This window comes from Abramis brama, assembly GCF_963993115.1.
Source record: "Abramis brama genome assembly, chromosome: 6".
Lineage (NCBI taxonomy): Eukaryota > Metazoa > Chordata > Actinopteri > Cypriniformes > Leuciscidae > Abramis > Abramis brama.
The window spans coordinates 13,633,128-13,655,820 of record NC_139968.1 but is presented as its reverse complement, the minus strand read 5'-3'; the positions used below and the strand labels follow the sequence as shown (position 1 = coordinate 13,655,820).

Sequence of the window (22,693 nt, the reverse complement as noted above, 5' to 3'; positions counted from 1 at the left end):
GGCGGAAGTGAAAGGTAGCCTCGGTCTTTAGCATTATCCAAGGAGGAAAATGCTGGCGACACAGACGAACATGTTCGTGCTGAGTAGGGAGCATTCCAGGCCTTCGCAACTTCTTCGTGAAGCTCAGGAAGAAAAGGAGCGGGCTTTGATTCCGGAGAGGTGCGCTCACCAGGGAGGAAGCTACCATCCAGCCGGGTGCGAGAAGGGAGTTCCGGTGCAGACCACTCGAGGCCGAGGCTCGCCGCGGCCAACGCGAGTACTCGCATGAGCTCCTTCTCGATGCTAGCTCTTGTCGAAGGCCTACGGGCAGGAGGCGCGAGATCCTCGGAGCTCGCCCAGTCCTCGCTGCCTGAAGCTAGCAGAGAGCAGGAATCTTTCTCCCCCGACGCGGCTTCGGAAACAACTTCCTCTGATGAAGCGGCGGCAGACTGCGGGCGCTGAGCATCAGGAAGTGATTCAGGGGAAGCCGGTGAAGCAGGCGGGCGAACCGGCGAGCTTGGTCGGGTTGGAGCGGGTTCCGGGACCCGCTGCGAGCGGCGCTTCTTACGGCGCGGCAGCGCGGCGGGGAGTGCAGGCTCTGATGTAAAATGACATAAAATGCCAGGCGAGTCCTCAGAGTCACCATCGGCAGAAGCTCGCAGTGAGGGCAGCCGCCGTCAGCGAGCGCGAGCGCTGCATGATCCTCACCCAAACAGGAGACACAGATGACATGACGGTCTCCCTCGGTGAGTGGGGCTCGGCACGAGCCGCAGGAAGGCATCTTTAGAAAGACGCAGCTCTTTTAGGGGGTGAGTGTTGCAAGGCGAACACACACACACACACACACAAGAACAATAATAAAGAAAGGATATGGCGTCGGAAAGCGCAGCAGGTACGGCGGTAGAAGGCGGCGTTGGCCAGCGGCTTCGAGGGCTCGTCCCGCTGAAGTGCTTGCCTCAGACGACGTGTGCTTCCTCGTGATCCAGCGATGCGTGAGCTTCGCTGAAGAGATGAAAATCAAGTGAATCAGCCTTTTCGAGCTCCTTTTATAGAGGTTAGCCACACCCGTCTCGGCGGGAAGTGGCAAGGAGGGCGCGAAGCGCCCTCATTGGCCTGACGTCACTTCAGGCCTCGCTCGATAGGCTTATGCAGTTGCCGCAGAACAGCCAATGAGCGAGCAAGCTGTCTCGCCATAGCTGTGTACTGCTGCAACGCGCTTTACATATATGGAAAATTAAGGATAATTTTTTGCTTCAGTATTTCGTGAAAAAAGAGTTTTTCCCATAGCGTTTTTACAAAAAACGCAGTACGAGAGGACTCTCGTAAGAGAACAATATACACAAGTATACACCGTTACTGTCGTTTTTGGAAAAGTGATTAAAAATGCTGAAAAACGTTTTAATTAAAATACAGTCATGTACACTGCAGTAAAGCTACTTGATCAATATAACTAAACAATCATTTGAAATACAGTTTTATAATATCTTCTCACTGAGTCAAGTGGGTTTTTTTTTTTTTTCAATACAAGCAAGACTTCTTATTCATATTTAGTTTAAGCAAGATGAGTGATTTCTGAAGCCTCTTCAACTTTGTAATCTTCAAAAACATACTGAAAACCTTTTGCCGACTATATATAGGCCTATGTTAATACTTGACATGCTCGAAACGCATGGTTACTCCATTATCGAAACGATAATGCTTAAAGGAGTAGTTCACTTTAAAAGAAAAATTACCCCATGATTTACTCACCCTCAAGTCATCCTAGGTGTGTATGACTTTCTTCTTTCAGACGAATACATTTGGAGTTAATAAAAACCCTGACGCTTCCGAGTTTTATAATGGCAGTGGATTGCAACCATGTGTTTGAAGCTCAAAAAAAGTGCATCCATCCATCATAAAAGTGCTCCACATGGCTCTGGGCGGTTCATAAAGGCCTTCTGAAGAAAAACAATGACTTTGTGTAAGAAAAATATTCATATTTAACATGTTACAAATTAAAATTCTAGCCTCCAGCCAAAAGCAGTCTAATTGCGTCTAAAGCGCAACTTACAACGACAGAAGTAGCATAGCGTAGCGTAAATATCAGCAATGTCGCACTATTCCCATAAGTTGCGCTTTAGACTTAAGTCGAATCCGTATGTTCGTTTGACTGGAAGCTTTTTTTTGAGCTTCAAACTGATGGTTGCAATCCACTGCCATTATAAAGCTCGGAAGTGTCAGAGTGTTTATTAATATAACTCCGATTGTATTCTGAAAGAAGAAAATCATATACACCTAGGATGACTTGAGGGTGAGTAGATCATGGGGTAACTTTCATTTTAAAGTGAACTACTCCTTTAATAATAACTGAGGTACTTCCCTCACCGTTATCACTTCTTCATGCTGGTAAGAAAACGTCACAGTGAGGGTCAATTCCACACAATCATACACTACTTTAGATGATTTTTTTTATGAAAATCCTGACCTTGGAAGTTAGTCTTCTCTGCACGGCTGCGCAATATGTGCATTCTATTAGTGCCACAGTTCACTCCGTCTTGCCCAGAAAAAGCACACAAGTTGTGAGAAATCAAGATTAACAAAAAGACAACATGAAATGCCTAGAAATTCCCCTAAAAAAAGTATCTGTGTGCTATTTTAACCGAGTTAAATATCTCTGGGAAGTCTCAAACTCACACGTCACCCAGTAGTACACAGAAGACCAACGGCTAAGGTCAGAATTTTTCTGCAAGTTTCTGGTTGTTTTTTGTTTTGTTTTCAAACCCTATAGTATACTCCCAGAACACTTGGAATATATGGCATTAGTTGCACTAGTTGCATTAGTAGTTTTAAAAAGCTTGATGCTGGTTGCTATTCACTGCCATTGTATGGACGAGCACAAGCAGGACATTTTGTTTTTAATTCTCCTTTTGTGGTCACAAAAAGAATGAAGGGCATACGGCATTGGAACAACATCAGGGTGAGTAAATGATGAGAAGTTATTCATTAAAGTTTGTGAGGAAAACTCAACAGAAAGCAAAGCTTTCTTGAAAAAAAAAAAAAAAAAAAAGGATTTTTTTTGCCGTGGCGCTAATGATTCAGCAGCAGAAAAGTGGCACAGGTAACACTGGCATAACCGCACTAAAATATTTTAATATTTATACCAGTTGATGCATTTACGCATATATAGTTTTAACCCATGCTGAAAACCAAGACGTTAGTCACAAACTACACAATACATTAGTGTTTTGTTCAATGTCCCCATCCAATAGCCAGGGAAACCTTTGGAAACCATGAAGGTGTTCCAGACACTCCGTTTTTGAAGAGGAGGAACACTTTAATGCCGTACAGAGTGTTCCAAGTGAACATGGCCAACAGGAAGTACTGAAGCAGAGCTGTAAATGCTGTACAGGGACTCTCATCTGGGTAATTGTGATGGTCTGACTCAGGAACTATGTTCTGATCAGACAACTTTGCCACACTCAGATGTTGGACAGGGTTGTTTATGCCGAAGATGAAGAGAAAGTAGAAAACCGTCATGCTCATGCAGATGTTCACCATTAGCAGAGTAGGATTGCCTCCTCTTGACTTCCTGTGGCAAAGTGCATGAATATAAGTTATAAAAAGTTGCACCACTCAAATAGCTGTGGCTATGCTTAACAGTGTAAATTATAAGCCTTTACCTGGTTATGATTTGGTACCCAGCTGTGACAGACAGACCCAGTACAGACAGAGCACAGCCGGTGATGCTGATCCAATGCAAGGCTTCAGAATACTGATAGTTGATATCAAATGTCTGCAGAAAATTACACTAAAATTCTAGTTCCAATGGACTTTAATTCACAGCATCATAGACTTTACACTCTTAAAAATAAAGGTTCTTTATTGGCATCTTTGGTTCGTTTGCATTCCATGGAACATTTCCATTGCACAGAAGGTTTATAGTGGAGAAAGGTTCTTCTGATTATTAAAAATGTTCTTTACACTAAGAAAAAAATGGTTCTTTAAAGAATAGTTCAGTTTAAGGTTATTTGGTGAAGCAAATATGTATCTTCTATGGCATTGCTCTGAAAACCACCTTTATTTTTTAGAGTGTACTGACCCATTTAAGTCAAATATCAATGATATTTACATCCTTTTACAAATATATCTTACCATCAGAATGGCAAAGTTTGCATTTTTTTAATTTTTTCGGTTGACAGCTGCATCCTACATGACCTGAGGGGTTCATTGTTTTGGTGCAGCCATCTGGGCTCCAGTCATTTTTAGTGTAACACCAAAACACACATGCAAAGTCATTGAGGGATAGTGTGGAATCGACCTGAAAGTTCAACAATGTATTAATTCATGAACACTATACCTGTGCCGACCTCCGTCAATGTCACACTAAGAAAAAAAATGGTTTAGAACTATATACTGAAAGGTTCTTTAAGGGAACCAAAACTCCCTTTTGGAACATTTATTTTTCAGAGTTCAGCTACAGCAAGGCACAAACCACAAAAGCGTGCTCAGAGGGAAGTGTGATGTTGGACTAGCTGCTCACCGATGGTGTGATTGCAAACTCAATGTGGTCAAATCCAAGATTTTCTTGAAGGTTAGCAGATATTACTCTTCTCTTGGTATCCAGAGAAGGTTGAAAGCTTTTTGACTGAAAGAACTGATCGCTATCATAGAGGACAAACCCAACATCTTTATTAAAATCTACAGAAAGAGTGAAAAAAGTTACTATAGTTAAAATATCACTTTCAACCGATAATTTCATGTGGAATAATCACAAAATAAAACAAGGGGGAAAGTAGACCTTCACTGAAATTGACTTTCATTTGAAGGTCAATGTTATCTTTGGAAATCTCAGCCTGTGTCGTATCCAGTTTTATTCTGTCAGGTAAAAAAGTATCACTTTGCCCTGAAGAAATGAAGAGAAACATGACTGTTAGGAGCACTCTAACATTCCAAACCCTTACAAAAAAAAAAAAAAAAAAAAAGTATAATTCAATTTTATTCACGTATATTTTTACTTTATGTATAAGTATAATAATATCAGTATACTAGTAGTAGGCCTATATTTGAGGGTACTATTTCAAAACTACTTGGGACTAAATTGGCCCACTTTTTTAGTGCATAAGTGAACTTGAAGGTATACTGATAGTTCCCTTTCTGACGTTGTGTCGAAATACAGATATTAGGGGTCACTCTTGGGAGCCCCAATCACCTCTGATGTATTCAGAAAAGGTCAATGAAAATGGCATGTGGAACCAGAGCAAACATCAGCGGTCTCTCTCAGCGTTTGCAGAGATAAGTGTAGGGAGTTCACATCAGTGGTGTTCTGAAAGAGGCAATTTCCTTAATAAAAGAGTGAATTCCTCTAAAAGAGCTGCACGGCAGATCGCCTCTTTTAAAATATGCCGTTCTGTCCGTGTCCTCCTGTGCAGACAATTACTCTCTCTCTCGGACGGCCACGAGTGATGTTTTCACTGTATGGGCCACGCTCATGATGCAGGGTATGTATGGGAGCTTAAAATCCTTGAAAATGCTTGAATTTTGATGTTGTGTTTTCAAGGTTTGAAAAGTGCTTAAATTTTGGATAAAATGCTTGTAAATGTAACTGTATTTCTTTCACAACAAATGCCCCGTTTTTTTTTGGCCGTGCGGGTATTCGTCACAGAGTGCGGCAGCAAAAGTTTAACTATTTTTAACTTTGACCGCGGCGTGCGCGTGAGCTCGCCAATTCTGCTGAACAGAAATCGGGTCAGATGGAGTGTCATACAAGTAGCCTACTGTAAGGTTGAGGATGGCCTTATGCAATATTTACACTCCTCTTTTCCAGTAGATAAATTTATATGTCTTGGCAATTACATTTTTTATTAATATAGGCTATTTATCAGGCAGGTGCCTGTGCACTGTCAGAGTCTTCTGGGTTAAAATGGAATTACAGGTTGTTGTCTGCACTGTCTCAGATTTTGTTCAAACCTTGTCTATATCAAGAATGTGTCCCAAAACCAAGGCCTGTAAAATATTTCTGTTCAAATCCTATGTCCTCATATTTTCAGCCCTTGAAATTACTTCAGTTTTACAGCCTGAAAATCACATTATCTGGGAAGCAATATTTGGACATTAATATAATGAAAAGTAGTATGCATCATTTACTTAGACAGTGATACATTTTGTAAGATTAATAAGGGGATTAAGATCAATATAACTCAAAAGGGATTGAATTACAGTGAATAAGAACCGAATTAATATGCAAATTGTTCAGAATTAATATTTAACACTTTATCAACTATTCGTCCACCGATAAATTGAGATTAGGGTATTTTATCAATTCTGGACAGAATATTATCCCGTGGCCTACGGTAAATAATATCATAAATTATGATAACTGATTATGAGCAAGGTAACAAAATCTACAGTTTAAGGCAGTAACTTGTAAGCACACAGCACAAGACGCTTGTATGTAAAATCAACCAAGACTTTATTGAACTACTCTAATACACACAAACTAAACTAACGAAAACACACAAACATTCATTCAAACAGCTAGTGACAGAGAAAAGTGATGTTATTAACGGAGGGTGAATGGAGTCCCAAATGTCTAGCGTTAGACCTTCTTGATCGCAACCTGAGAGAATCAATCTACTAGCACTTTTAATCTTAGTTCGTTTTCTTAATAAGATTTGCACCAGTTCAGCCAGAATTAGGAGATTGTGTACTTGCGTTTGGATTCGCGTGCGTTCCCTTCTGTGACGAAGTTGCTGGAGAGGGAATCTCTTCGGCGCTGATTGGCTGGCAGTCGGTCGATGATGCGATTGGTGCACTCGATGGTGAGTGGTTGGTTGGCTTTGCCGGGTGGCGCTTCGTTCGCGGGATTTCCTGGATTGCGGGTTGCTATGCAACGGAGTTTCCTTTGAGTCTGGAGGAGCTGCTGGAGGACTCTGAGTCTGAGAGGGTTTTCTTTGACGAAGTTCAACGAAGGATCTTACGGAAGAGTTGATGAGTTTTGAGTGAGCTCTTGGTGGTTTTAAGAGTATAGCATACACGCTGGACGATGGAAAGGTCAGCACAAACATAAGCAAGAGCAAAAGTCACTGCAAAAGCAAGGCAAAAAGCAACTCATAGCTGCTTGTCATTGGGTTATAAGCGTGTCCATCTGACCCGTCCTTCCGAGTGCGACAGCCAATCAGATATTGTCTTGGGCGGGACCTACGCCCCGTTCTCCGGTTCTTGCATGTAATTAGCGTAATGTCCACGTGATCGCGTGTGCCTAAACTCCTGAGAGTTTAGTTAAACGCTTTAATAAGCAAACTTAATAGTTTAAATATGGTGCATCCTACACACATCTACTTTATATCAAAATTCTAGAAATCATTTACCCATCAAGTAGGTACCAAAATACATAGCCTACTTCCCATAGTTGAGGTGGAAGTAAATAAGGATTTAGCTGTGATAAGCGTTTAACACACAAAATTAACTTGAGTAATATAAAGCATACATAATACAGAGAATACACATGTATGAGGCAACTTCTGGTGATTAGTTCCTATAACTGAGGTAGAAAACCCTACGAAGAGGCTGTAATGAAAGTTAAACACACAGAAAGAACTCCACAGGTTATATAAAACATAAATGATACTTATATGTGAGGTAAATACTGGTGATCAATTCAGCTTATTGGAAGCAATTTTGAGACCGTTGTTTGTATTAAACCACAAGTGGGTTAATTTCAGTCTATTGGTTTTGGAGACAAAAGTCTCTGGAATTTACAGCTGCAGAAAGGAGGTGTCCCCTGGTTTAAGGTTTGTGGTGATTCTGGGCCATAGGAATGCCCTAGCATCCTTCGTTTCCTGATAAGGCTGTGGATTTATGCATTGGGGTCACCACAGGGTTTCTTGGCCATTTGGTCTTAAGTTTGGGGAACAAAGAGAAATCTTTTCCTGCTGTCCTGGCATCGCTGGTATGAGATTAGACAAGCACAAAAAGGGAAAGGGGGGGTGACATCTCCTTTAGCCATCTCGGCACCATGACTGTGTTTTATGACTTACTAATGGTTCGATGGGGAATCGTTCCGAACTGTGGAATGCGGTGTTGGGTTCATTTAATGAAATGGACTGTTCTGACAAAATTCTAAGAAAATTCTAAGAAATGTGGGCGTTTACTCTTAAAATTAAAGAAAAAATCCTAGTAAAGAAAAAAGTAATTCAGAAAGCATCTTAACCCTTAAAAGAGGTCTTAAGGTCAAAATTGTTAGGAGCACGGACGAGGACTTTTAAGAGGCTTAAGAGTTTCTTTAGCAGAGGAGAAAATGGCAGAAAGACGAAGAGGGAGAAGAAATGTGTTGCAGACAATGGATGACAGTGAGTTAATAAGACGCTATAGATTAGATATTAATATAAGGCCCGAATTTTCCTTTAAGAATGGCCTTGTGTTCATCCACTAACTGGGCTAACAGTAAACACTGTTCCTCTGTCCAGTTGGGCTTTCTCGCCCTTCTTGGTTTTGATTCCATGTTTGATACATTAAAACCAACATTCAAACCACCACTTAAATAGACATGCCAGCAATCAGTGCAACTGGAAAGAGTGGAACAATTTTTATCATTATAAGCCAATCAAATACCTTATAGGAAATTAACAGCATGGTAAATAAAAAAAAGGATTTATATACACATATATAATGTGTGTGTGTGTGTGAGAGAACAGTCAAATAGGAAAAATTACGCATTTAATTTCAAAGTGAAGGCTTAGAATAGACCCTATACTTAAAATCACTCTTTTTTTCCTTTTTGGACAACCAACCAATCACAGTCTTCAAAAGATTGTGTCATACATAGCAACGGGGTCAACCCCGCCTCCTTACTAAGATGAAAGTTTTTGTCTTTTCCTTACTCAGAGTTGCTCTCAGATCGGTCCCGAATCGCTCTTAAGCTAAGACTCCTACGTAAAAGTTTTTAAGCTAAATTAAGAGTTTTCTGAGAGGATTCTTAGAATCTTTATGAATACGGGCCCAGATCTTTCTGCTATTACGAAACACAATTTTGGCTGTTTATAGCATTATCTCGTTTAATGTGATAAAAACACTAATAATTTTGACTATGTATTGGTATGTAATTTACGGTGTTGTAAGGTGCTGGAATTTTTTTTTAAATGGACCTAGAAAGTGCTTGAAAAGTGCTTGAATTTAACCTTGGAAAAGGGGTACGAACCCTGATGATGAAATGGCGTTCATGGATAGGTCATACACTCACTACGAGAGCATGCCCATGGGAACGTTGCGGTCACAACTCTCGTACTTCTTCAAGAGGCATAGAGTCTCCTCAGCTGCTTTCTCTCCTGGTCCTTCTACCTCTGGGTACGAGGCTTTGGCGGCAGGTGCTCAGGGCGATCTGGAGGTTACAATGGGAGATCTTCACCCGGGATAATGTGGGTCCCCTGTTCCTCAGCACACTCTTGTCCCCCGGTCGAGTTTCTGGATGAGTTAGGCTGCTCATCCACGGACGCAAGCATCAGACTTGGGGCGAGCCTCACTCCCATGGAAGGGGGAGGGACATTTACATGGTCAGAAAAATAGCAATTTTCTATTTCCCTTGGTCACACACACACAGTGTTCATGGCCCTTTTTTTTTTACGATGGACAGACATTGAATACTCGCACCAGAACCTTGGTGGGTACGTACCACATAGGCATGTGCCGGTATCAAATTTTCATGCTGCGATTAATTGATTGAGCTTTTATCACGGTATACGGTATTATCACGATATTTTAATTGCTATAATTATTAAAGGTTAAAAATTAACAAATTAAATTAAATACAATTTAGTTTTCATTATAATAAATTATGACACAAGTAAAAATATAATACAAATGTAATATAGTGCACATATTTAGCAAAATACTCCTAGCTATTTTTTCTAGTCAACTAACGTGTTGGTCATTAAATGGCTTTCCTGAGGTAAATGTAACGTTCTGTGACATAATTGTTCACCTGCAGTTTTATTGACTTCTTTGGTTGAAAAACACTGATCGATATTATGTATGAGGCATAAATACCTTTCGGTAAGTTGTACTGTATCTTTAAATAAAAAGTAACAGAGGATCGGTTTGCTTGAACTGAGGCGCTACAGCGATCGGTCACGTCACATTTACAAGCGCCAAAACGGTATTTATTGTCTGAATTTCGTAATAAAATGGACAGAACATGAGAGCTGAGAATTTTTTTCATATCAAAAGTAACCTGCTCTGTCCAGTCTGTCGGTGTCAGTGTCCTCTTTGCTCCGTGATTTTTCTGTGCGTGAGAAAATGGATGTGTGGCGCGAGAGTGTGTGAAAAGTGTTGATTGCGTGAGTCTCACATTGAATGCGTAGAGTTGACAGCCCTGCTTTTAGAAGGGGGATAAATCGTCGGCAGTGTTCCTCCTTCCGCCGTGCTTCTTCTCCATGTGAGGATTACATTAGACTAGAGCGCGCACTGCGCCGCATGCACACAGTGCTTCTACATGTGGGGATTGTTTACATCAGAGTGCGCACGTGTTTCGCGCAGCATATACGCAGTGTTTGTTTAAGCGGTTGATGGAAAATAAGCTAATGCGCGTTCTATAAATATAAATTCTTATCTATTATTTTTCACGGTATTTTGAAGTGCCCGCGATAACAATATCGTGCATATTCATTACCGCGATTTATCGCATTACCGAATACCGGCACATGTCTAGTACCACATATCCTGGTTCTCTCCTAGTGGAGAGAAAACACTTGGCCTCCCCGCAATTTGTTGCAAGAGAGAAAGGTAAGTGTGAGAGAATCAACGAGGCACAGTCCCCTCGACAGCGGATCCTGTGAGTGCCCACGAGTGCCAAGGGATGCAAAACCTCCCAACGTGGAAACCACTGCTCCCCCTCGCTACCCACCTCACATGAAATGCGGCTCCATTGGTATCGCTAGTACAGAGTCTGGACGCATTGGCTAGCGCTTTCCAGCCCGTCGTGCTGGCTCATCAGAACAGTCCGGTTCGGGTGTTCTTTTCTTCAGGCGCCCACACAGATACAGTGGCGTTCTTTCTACCTCTGTACGAGGCGAGAACGCTGCTGTCATTCGGGTGGAGATCGCTGTCCTCTTAGCGAAGGACATGATAGAGTTTGTCCCACCAGCCGAGAAGAAGGGTTTTACAGCCCTTACTTCATCGAACCTAAGAAAGGGGGTGGGTTGAGACCAATCTTAGCTCTGCGAGTTCTGAATTACACCATGTACAAGCTCCCATTCATGATGCTCACACAGAAACACATGCTCTCATGTTTCAGACTCCAAGATTGGTTTGCGACGATAGACTTGAAGGACGTGTACTTGTCTCAATGTCTCTATCCTTGCATGGCACAGACCATTTCTACAGTTCGCCTTAGAGGGAGGGGCATACCAGTACAAAGTCTTCCCTTTCGGGTTGTCCCTGTCTCCTCGCTTCTTCATGAAAGTCGCAGAGGCTGCCCCTGCACCATTAACCCTCTGGAGTCTGAGCTGTTTTCTGGGCCCTGGAGGTGTTCTGACATGCTCTGACATTTGTGCTTTTTTCAGTTATTTATAAACATGTTAATGGCAAAGGTGTAAATTCACTCTATATAGCACAAACAGGGCTACCAAAATATCTGATCAACATGCATGTATATGTTTGAATTTTTAAGAGAATAATGTTTATGCGTGGTTATTGGAAAAAATAAAAATGAAAGTTGCAGAAATAAGGCCACAAAACACATACTAAATATGTGGCAATAAGACTTTTGACTAATGGATGTCGTCGCCTATAGTTTTTTCTTCAAAATTATATGAAAATAGTCTTGCTTTATCGTTCACATAAAACCATACATTGATTTAAATTGATGTAAAACAGGTTTTGCTTGGAAAGCCAATATGCGAGGGGGGCGTGAACGAGGAGTGGTTTACACCTGAGAAATACACTGTCCCACCCACTCTGCATAATGATGAGCCATTCACTCAGGTGTGAAACTGACTGAGCCACAATGCAAGGACAAAATATATATTTAGAAGAAGACTTATATTGACCATTTAAGATTTTGCTTACATCTATCTTGTAAATATGTTTTGCTATTTTATTAAAAAGGTTACAATTACAACAATAATTACAATTTCAACAATATTTCAAGTGTACTCTTTCTTTGTAAAAAAAAAAAGATTATAGGCCTACATTTTATCTATGTATTCATTAGTTTGAATATAGCCAACATTGGAACAGCTAACATCTTAGTTGATTACTTTATTTTTGACAAAAATAGTATTTTATATATAGAAATTGCTAAACAAAAGCTTATTTGACGAGGCAGTATATTCTACAGTAAAAACTGTACCCAAATCTACTAAACAAAATGTTGTCTTTCATATTTCGCCTGACTGTAACGTTGTTTTCATGAAATATTAGGGCATATTGTTAATTTGCAGTTTAATACGTTGCTTATACAAATAGCCTACATTTTATTTCAACATATTTCAGTCGATTTTTACTCATCTCAGTATAGCAATACAGTTTGCTAAAACATCATCATTCATTCACACACGCGATTTAAATTTAAACTGTCTTTGCCAGCTGTGGTAAACAGCGCGCATCTCTGCCGTTCATTCATAAACAGAAACCCACGTGAAGAAATTCACGTGAGAAGGAAAAAACTTACTAGTATTCCTCAGCTCGCTCCTTGATATACCCGCACTTCTGAGGGACATTTTCCATTATTATTATTCCTCACAGCGCTGCAAGACGGTGTAAACATGTAATGATCTGAATAAACTTGTGTGTTTTCTCGAGCTGATATGTGGGCGTTCACAGGATTGCGCTTTGATTGCCTCAGCCATTTGCGTTTGAATAGCGCACGCTCTCCGTGGGTGGAGTCACATTACATTTGAATTAGCTCTAATGAGCTCGACTGGAATCGCTCTCTTTTAATACAGATTTCACAAGATGGGAATATTTGTTTTTTATATAAATTACTTAATTTAAAAGAAGAGAATTCAAGCTTCATGCCTGTGTGCCTGTATGCCTGTTTGACTGAGTATTCGCTGAGCTACACTTCATTTTCGGGCGCGTTTCAGAATGGACTACACTGGCAGAGAGAAGGCAGAACTCGCTTCGTGTTTATTTTTCTTTATTTGGCAAAAAGCACAACACTTTGTTTTTATTGTGAGTATACACAAAAATAATACACATTTAACAGAATCGATTGATGTATGAAACTCCTATGGAAAATCAAAGTCAACAGAGTATTTATGAGTTTCTTTTACACTGATAAAAAAAAAGCGAGCTGGTATCGCCGGCGATACCGTCGACCTCAGGGGGTTAAGGTAAGTTAACCCTTACCATGGTATCTAATCCTAGCCCACTCATGAGTTTGCGCACAGGGACTAGATCCTCGAGCACCTACCCGACTGGGACTTTGGGTAAACTGGGAAAAGAGCAAGCTCTCCCCGGTGCAGAGCATCTCTTTTCTCTGTGTGAAGTTGGACTCAATCCCCATGACAGGACGTCTTTCACAAAACCTGTTCAAGCACAAAACAGCGGTACCACTGAAATATTTTCAGAGGCTCCTGGGGCAAATGGCATCCTTGGCAGCAGTCATAAGAGACTTCTTATGAAAACATAAACATTTCTAAAATATTCAACATTTTTGACCAGCAGTGTACATCAATAAAAACACTGCATCATGACTCTTCCTCTTTTGCTGCATTCACACCAGGTCAAGTCGACAACATGTGACCTTCTTCTAGAGCTGTTCATGTCCGTAGATTTGTAATTATGCATCTCTATGGTAACACTATTAATGGCAAAATTCATCTGCAGTGGCCTGTTGGTACAAGTTGGAGCCTTGTAGAACAGCAATTGCGAGTTTATGAACACTTTTTACAAGTCGGAATCTTGTCATTTTGACATTTGACAGTTATGTTGTATATTAAAGCTTCAAACTTGTCTTTAAAAGAGGTTAATTGTACTTGTTGGATTGGAGTTTGCCCCATCAGTGACATGTTCGGTTGCACCAGCAATGGATTTGACTCCTCACGCAGAGAGAATTTCTGTAGAGTCTGTGTTAGTCTAGACAAACACAATTAAAAAGTCAGACAGCAGGTCAAAAAGAAAGTGCTTATGAATTTGGTTGAGATGGTTCTGTATGTCAGTGTCAGTGCAGTGAGTGTGAATTGTTTTGTTACTCATTTATTGCAGTTTGGTTGACGGAAAAGTACATCCCACGACCTGCGCTCAGGAGCTGACTGACTGTGGCGACTGCTGACACTGCAATATCCTGAACAATGAACACAAAGAGTTTCTTAAAACAACTCTGGTTTGTATAATCACTGATGAGCCAAAACATTATGACTGGTCACAGGTGGAGAAAATATCATTGATCATCTGCTATCAAGAGCACATATTAAGGTCTGGGTAGATTAGATGGTAAGCAAACAATAACAATTCTTGTAATCAACATGTTGGATACATGAGAAATGGGCAGGAATAAAGATCTGATCGAATTTGATAAGGTCCTAATTGTTATGGCAAGGCAACTGGGTCCAAGTATCTCTGAAATGGCAAAGCTTGTGGGTTGCTCACGGTCAGCAGTGGTGAGAATTTACCAACAGTGGTCCGAGATGTGATAAACCGCAAACCGACAACAGGGTGTTGGGCACTCAAGGCTGGCTACAACACACAGTGCATCACACTCGCTGCGTAGATCAGACCAGAGTGTCTATGTCAGAGTGTCAGAGTGCCAGAGTGCCCTGTCCACCATCGAAAGAGTCTACAATGGGCACTTGAGCGTCGAAACTGGATCTTGGAGCAGTGGAAGAAGGTCATCTGGTCCAATGAGTCCCTTTTTTTTTTTTTTACATAATAAAATTATAATGTAAAAAATTACAGGTAATGACACCAGGATGCGCTGTGAGACAACGACAAGCTGGTGGAGGGAGTGTGATTCTCTGGAAAATGTTCTGCTGGGAAACCCTCGGTTTGGCTTTTCATGTTTAATACGTGCCACCTACCGAAACACTGTTGCAGACCAAGTCCACCCCTTCATGACAGTGGAGTTCCCTGGTGGAAGTTGCCTCTTTCAGCAGGATAATACACTCTGCCAGAATGCACGCATTGTTCAGGAATGGTTTGAGGAACATGATGAAGAGTTCAAGGTGTTACCCTGGCCTCCAAAATCCTCAGATCTCAATCCAATTGAGCATGTGTGGGATGTGCTGGACCAACAAGTTTGATCCACGGCAGCTCCACCTCACAACCTACAGAACTCAAATGACCTGCTGCTAATGTCTTGGTGCCAGATACCAAAGGACACCTTCAGGGGTCTTGTAGAGTCCATGCCTCGGTGGGTTGGCGCTGTTTTGGCAGCACGCGGAGGGACCAACAGCAGATTAGGCATGTGGTCATAATGTTTTTGCTCATCTGTGTACAGCAGTATTATAAACATGTTGCAGACATACTTTTGGTTCTATGAGGGAGAAGGGTGTGATTTATCTCAATATGAGTGCTGAGTAGAAAAATCTTAGCAAAGGAGTGCAAAAAACAAATATGTGCTTGCATGGTTGCATACGTAGAATCTAAAACTGGACCTGCGCAGTCGATTATGTATAGTGTTTTGTGGTGTACCTGGAGTAGTCAAATTAGTATATCTGTTTATTTCATGTGAAGTTTGGAAAATTCAGCACTGATATGCAATGTTTACACTTTATGAATAAGAAGTAACAAGAAATGTTTCTTGAGCATCAAATCAGCATATCAGAATGATTTCTGAAGGATCATGTGATACTGAAGACTAGAGTAATGATGCTGAAAATTCATCTTTGATCACAGGAATAAATAATCAGTTATTTTAATTTCTAATAATATTTTTGCAATATTTTACATGAAATAAATGCAGCCCTTTAACCGTCTCAGTTTGACTGAGCCACTCATACATAGGAGATTACAGTAAAATGTATTATTCTGTGTGTACCATCTTTCTGGGTAGAAATGACAAATTCTAAACGCCGTCATAAACTATGTAGATGAACCGTCCCGACAGGACAAAGGAAATTTTCCGCTCTGAAATCTCTGAAGGTGGTTGGTCCACGTACGCGAAGTAGGCGTAAACTAAGACTCTCCATAAGAGACTGACACAGAAAGTTTCTCCAGAGCGTTTTTCTTTTCTTTTCTTTAATCTTTGTCTTTATTTTCGTCTTCGGACTTTTCCTACGTTCAGTGAAGTGAGCGTAGCCGGCAACTTTAACTTTAAGTAGATCCTTTAAACTTACCGCGAGTCTGCTCGCCCCGGAAGCAATGAGAGAACACGCCCAGCTCCGAAAGACCGACACATGCACCTTCTTTCCTCAGCAACACAAAAGACTATATGCAAATATCAGCTTATCGAGCTTTTAATGCGTTAAGATTGTCTGCCCCTGCTTAAGGTGATTTGATTTCTTGTTGTCTCTCAAAGGTTACCTTGTCTGTGATTTTGCCATACTGTGATCATTCTGTGATCTCTCCCTATTCCTCTCTCACTCTCTCTCTCTCTCTCTCTCTCTCACACTCTCATTCGTTATTCGTTTGTCTTGTATTGGGTTACTGGTCGTACTCTGTATATACATTTATTCCGTGTGTAATTGTAGGTTGTAGTTTCGTTTATTAAAACCCATTATATTCTTGATTGTCTCTGTCTGCTGCTCACATTGCGAAGTCCCTTAAATGTTAGATCTAAGCTACAAGCTTTACATTTGTTGATACTTTAATTAGTATTTTTATAGAACAGAGAAGTTATTTTTCGTGGCCAGAAAAATTGCCTTTTCGTGAGAGTCTATAAAAGGATAACTTTTCCTGAGAATTGATAGAGGGATCTTACGGCCAGTTTGCGGGACAAACAGTTTGTTTGATAACTAAATTAATTCCATTAAGGGTCATCTCATATAAACGATCTGTAATAAGACTATTGATATATGAATGAGGAATTATAATTCGTTGTGAGTGATTATTCATATAAACAATCAATGTATTTTCAACTTCGATAATTTAATGTAACTGTATATGCGAAACATGAATCATACCCCTGATTCATTATTAATATCCCCTTTATTTGAGCTAGTGTCCTTACAGTTTGGTGGAGAATGCGGGCAACATTTTAAACTTAGTTTTGTGAGCAATTCAGTTTCAATCTATGTGTATATTGGTATTTAATTTGTGCACGCGCGCTTCGAATTGTGAGACAAGTCGCGCAATGCGAACTCACTAACTGACTAAGGCACAAAGCCGATCTCAGTTCAAGCATATTAACAGATGCTAAAATATGTCTAACATATTAGCCACTGTATTGTTAAAGTAAACTGCAGTCTTATAATATTAAAACTGTTCCTGTAAAGATGAAGAAATCTCTTTTCAGTTGGTACATTTTAATATTATTCAAACCCACATGTTAGAACGAAGAAATCTTCTCTCAGTGCGTGACGTAAATCTGATTGAGAGCGATGTTCCTCTGATTCAGTAGTAGAAGGCCTTACATTCTATCGTTAGATAACGGTAACTCCTGGTCGAAAAATTGGCTTAGCTACCCAATTGTAAACCTAATACATTTAAATCATTAGTGCTATTGTGAAAAAAGGACAGTTTAAAGGACAAATCCAGTGAAAAATGAACCTGGGGTTAATTAACACATGGTTACCGAGTCGATCGTTCCCTGCGATGCGTTTTCATGAAAATCGAATGTACATTACGCGTTTACATGCAGGAGCCATCTTGGAAAACAGTCTCGACTAATCGAGCCACGAACGCCGTGCTACGTTAGATTTCACAAACGTAATTCCTATCAACAAGCTCACTTAGCACGCCGTTCGTGGCTCGATTAGTCGAGACTGTTTTCCAAGATGGCTCCTGCATGTAAACGCGTAATGTACTGTCTTTATAAAGTATCTTCTTATTAAACTGTCTGTACACTTACAAAGTTCTCAATGCTTCGGTTTGCATGTAGGGACCCTCATTATGCTACCGTGTTAGTGTGAGGCTATTTTGAGCCTTGTTAGTGGTATTAACTAGCGATTTACTTTTACTTACTCTGTGCCCCATATACTAGTGTTATGAGCTAATCTGTTTTTAAAGATAAAACTCTTTACATTCGATTTTCATGAAAACGCATCGCAGGGAACGATCGACTCGGTAACCATGTGTTAATTAACCCCAGGTTCATTTTTCACTGGATTTGTCCTTTAAAACAACAGATGGAAAATTCCTGTTGTCCACATTTGTGTATTTGCTGCGAAGAAACCCGCCATACTCTCGTGCAGTATTAATAGCACCAAAGATCTGCCGAGATCTGAATTGTATACTTGTGATTTTTGCAGAAAATCGATGCGTAGAAACGCTCTCAGATTTTAAATCACATTGAAGTTGGTTGTAATTCTGCTGACTAACACCAGAGGGTAGTCTTTAAGTGTTTAACAGCTCTCAGATTACGCACCACCCTAACTTCATTCCACGTGGGCGCAACAGCGCCATCTTGTGAGCATTTCTCTGAACTAACTTTATTCTGGGTGGGCTCGACATCGCCATCTTGTGGGTATTTTCGGATAGTTCTATTTTCTGCTATTACTCTTTTCTGGAACAAGCTTCATTCCATTCCCGTGAGGGCATGTGAATTGTGATTACTGTTATAAATGTTTTCATTAAAAGGTCATTTTTCTTTAACTTAAATTTAAATCAAGTTCCTCAGTCATTGATATCCACTTAGAGGAAACCACGCCACCTTGTGGCCGCCACCTTCTAAGTCGGCTTACTGAGCTCTCTCTTCCCTCTTTTCAATTCTGTTGTGAATTGTTTTATTTCTACTTTTCTCTTTTGATTATTGTATAATTATCGATGATACTTCACTATTATTGTTAATTATTGTAGGATATTATTCTGATTTCTCCTTTTTACATTTTCTTTACATGCTCATTTAAATTTGATTTAAACCAGTTTGAATTTGAATTTAAATTGAGTTGTCTATTCAGCCACTGATATCCACTTAGGGGAAACAATGCTACTGTGTGGCCTTCCCTACCAAGTCGGTTTGTCACTCTTTTCCTCCTTTCATTCTGTTTCAAGTGTTTCATTTATTTTCTACTTTTCTCTTTTGATTATTTTATTCTTATTACTGATACTTTACTGTTATCTTGTTTATTATTAGATATTTTGATTTTTACTTTTCCTTACATGCTTATTTAAATTTAATTTAAACTTGTTTGAATTTAATTTGAATTAAGTTTGTCTGTTCAGTCAGGTGCTCAGAATTACGTCTAGCCGTGACGTACGCAGCTTCCTAGACCGTCAACCAGAGACTGTCAAAACGGACTACCAGCAGCTGTGACAAGCTTTGATTCATGAATTCTCTGATCCAGAATCAGACCAAGGGCTCATCACCGCCATGCACCTCAAGCAAGGTCGACTTGAAACCCCACAGAATTTCTACAGCCGACTTCGACTCCATGAACCAAGCATGGAGGAAGACTTTAACTTCAGAACTCTGTTCCTCCGAAACCTGAATCCCACAATAAATCATCATTTAGGAGTTTTGGCTTGTCCACGTAGCATGTCTACCCAACAGTTACGAGACTTAGCCCATAAAGCTTATGCCAAGCAAAAGACTGTTTCTGAAAAGACTGTGAAAAACCCCACAATTTGCCCTGTCTCTGAGCACTGTTCAGAGCTGACTCTAGAGGGCGCCCAACAACACCACAGTCACAGACCTTTTTACAGAGAGTCAAGACGTGCTCATCTTTTTGCCTCCTGACCTCTTCATCTGTTATCTAGCCACCCGTATGGACTTTGATCTTTTGCTGGGACATTGATTGACTGTTATAACTCAATAAATTTTGAGTCACATTTGAGTCCTTTTCCTTGAGATCCCTGACAGTATCAACCTGTGATCACTAGCCTTTACAGAACCAAAGTCCCTGTATAAATCTGGTCCAGCTTCCCAACTTATTCCAAGAACCAGCCATTAAGACAGGAAAAATTAGTCTAACTAACCTAAATAACAACCAATCTCAGTTTGTTTTGATTTCTAAGTGCCATTTAGGCACTTTAGGCAGGTTGAAAAACCTAATTTAAATAACATCAAATATTAGCAGAAGTGTGTAGTCTCAAACAAAACTTTAGTTAAAACATCAAAATTAAGTCAAAAACTATTTGATATGACTTGAATACATTGGACTATATCAATAAAAGTAATTGATATGGGTCAGACCAGAAATAGCTCAAGATAACAACTGTGAATGTTCACTTTTTGCACCGTTTGCAATTTTTAATGTTTTAAAAGAAGTATCTTCTGCTCACCAAGGCTGCATTTATTTGATTAAAAATACAAACAAAAACAGTAATATTGTGAAATATTATACCAATTTAAAATAGCTGTTTTCTATGTGAATATACAGTAAAGTGTAATTTATTCCTGTGATCAAAGCTGAATTTTCAGCATCATTACTCCAGTCTTCAGTGTCACATGATCCTTCAGAAATCATTCTAATATGATGATTTGATGCTCAAGAAACATTTATGATTATTATCAATGTTGAAAACAGTTATTTACATTTTTATTTCATGATGCTATAATGAATAGAAAGTTCAAAACAACGGTAAATAACCTTACCTGCAGTAAAGATTAAGAGCAGAAAGTGATCCATTACACACGATAAACATAAAACTAACTACTAATATGAACTCTTGTTCCTGTCTGGTTTATAAAGGGCTGGATCTTTGCTGGAGTGGGAAGTCCTTCAGTCAAGGAAATAACCATCATTTCCAATTAAACTTGCATTACAGACAGAGCTAAATGAGGCAGGATTAATGATAAATGATAATGACTAAATGATAACAGTATATTACATATTATTCTGTGTTATTCACTCAGGCACAGCACATATATTTCTTACCAATCTTTTTCAGGGTATCTCCAAAAAATGCATGCAAAATTATGGAGGGATATTGTGTCTTGAGACTGAAAGCTCAATAATCCATTAATTCATCCTATTTACCCTTTGTCAACATGTTTAATGCTGACACTCATGAATGATGTAGAGGAATTTAAAAACGAAACAGTTTCTACTTTCTACAATGTTAAGTGAACATGCAATTTATTCTCTTATAATACCTCATATATATAGGCTGATATGATATTAACCACAATTGTAACCTTGTAAGTGGAATATATGTAATTTATTCGGTGATAACTAATGCCTCATATGTATAGGCTTATATATGATATAACCACAATTGTAACTTAAGAGAGAGTTAATTGTAAGAGAGAGTGTTTATTAAGAAAAACACTGCAATTTGTTTTTGTAAAGGTTTTATTATGAAACTGGTTTATTAAGAAAAACACTGCAATTTGTTTTTGTGAAGGTTTTATTATAAATCTGGTTTATTAAGAAAAACACTGCAATTTGTTTTTGTAAAGGTTTTATTGTGAATCAGGTTTATTTAGAAAAAACACTGCAACGTTTTACAAAGTTTTTTATTATGATAATGCATGAAAGAAATGACTATACTATATTCGATGTTTAAGCATTTAATCAAATGAAAGAATAAACTACAGTAGGTAGTAATAACACTAAGTAGTAGAAAGCATGTATCTTACCAAAGTAGAAATGGCAAGCAATACCCGTTTGATGAGGAGCATGAGGCACAGGAGAAAGGCAGAGGATCCAGAGCCAGCAAGCAAAGGAGAACAAAGGAAAGAGCTTTATATATGAAGTTTGTAAGGGGGTTTCCAGAACGGAGGACAGTTCAAGACTTCAGATTGGACAGATTGTCTGTAAAGGACTGAATCTGTGCGGAGGGCGTGTGGACTATAAAAAGTATAGTAAGGAATGTCAAAGTCAGACGCTGATTCACCAAGGACGGCCTCTCCGGTGTTAGATGCCTTGCCATTGTGCCTCATGAAGATGAAAGCTTGTAAATTATTTGGTTTTGATTTACTTTTATTTTTATTTTATATATTAGTACCGTTTTTGTAAACTAGTTAACCGGTATTTAATGAAATTAAGAAGCTCGCCTGCCTTAAGTCTCTGTTTTACAAAATATTGAGCTGAACTAAACCACGGAGCAGTCTTTCGACTGAATTGTAAGTATGGAAATTTATATACTTATTGTTTAGAACGAATTCGACTGACTTTACCTAACCTGAGAATAAACAAAATAAGGTAGAAGGTGTCTATATTTAAGACCCAAACAAGGGGTTAAATTAATCACCACAAAACAAGAAGTATGAATGAATTTTTAAGGTAATGATTAGCTTCCCTAAAGGTACCTGTACCTTACCTGTATAACATGAACACGAGGACATTGTACCAAACATTTTCTTATGCAAGTAAAGACATGTAGACGTAATAAAAGTCCTTATCTCTAGATGTATAATATTTACTTTACTGAATCATTAAACATCAGCATTTGACAAATATCACTATAAACTGTAGTTATATTTGGTTTCACCATCGCTGAGCCTTTAGAGCCGTAAAGAATAAATAAAACAAACCACATATTTTCAAATAAACTTTTTTAATAAACAGTAAGAAAAAATGAAATCCATAATTTGTCCTAAAGCAAGTCTGATATAAATCAAAGACTAAAGTAAAGTTTTTGAAAAGACTGTTTGCATATTATATTATATATATTATAATATCTTAAGTTTACTATACACTGTAAAAAATGATGTGATCAATAAGTAATGACAACCTATGCTTTTACATTGCTTAAC

General features: G+C 39.3%; 1 long non-coding RNA gene across 1 annotated transcript in view; it reads right to left on the bottom strand.

Moving 5' to 3' along the window:
- Window positions 1–4,507: 4,507 nt before the first annotated feature.
- LOC311084427 overlaps window positions 4,508–22,693 on the bottom strand; it is a 92,706-nt gene continuing 74,520 nt past the window's right edge. The window contains exon 3 of the long non-coding RNA XR_014606523.1: window positions 4,508–4,861. This is a non-coding gene — a long non-coding RNA (uncharacterized lncRNA). The remainder of the gene's footprint in view (window positions 4,862–22,693) is intronic.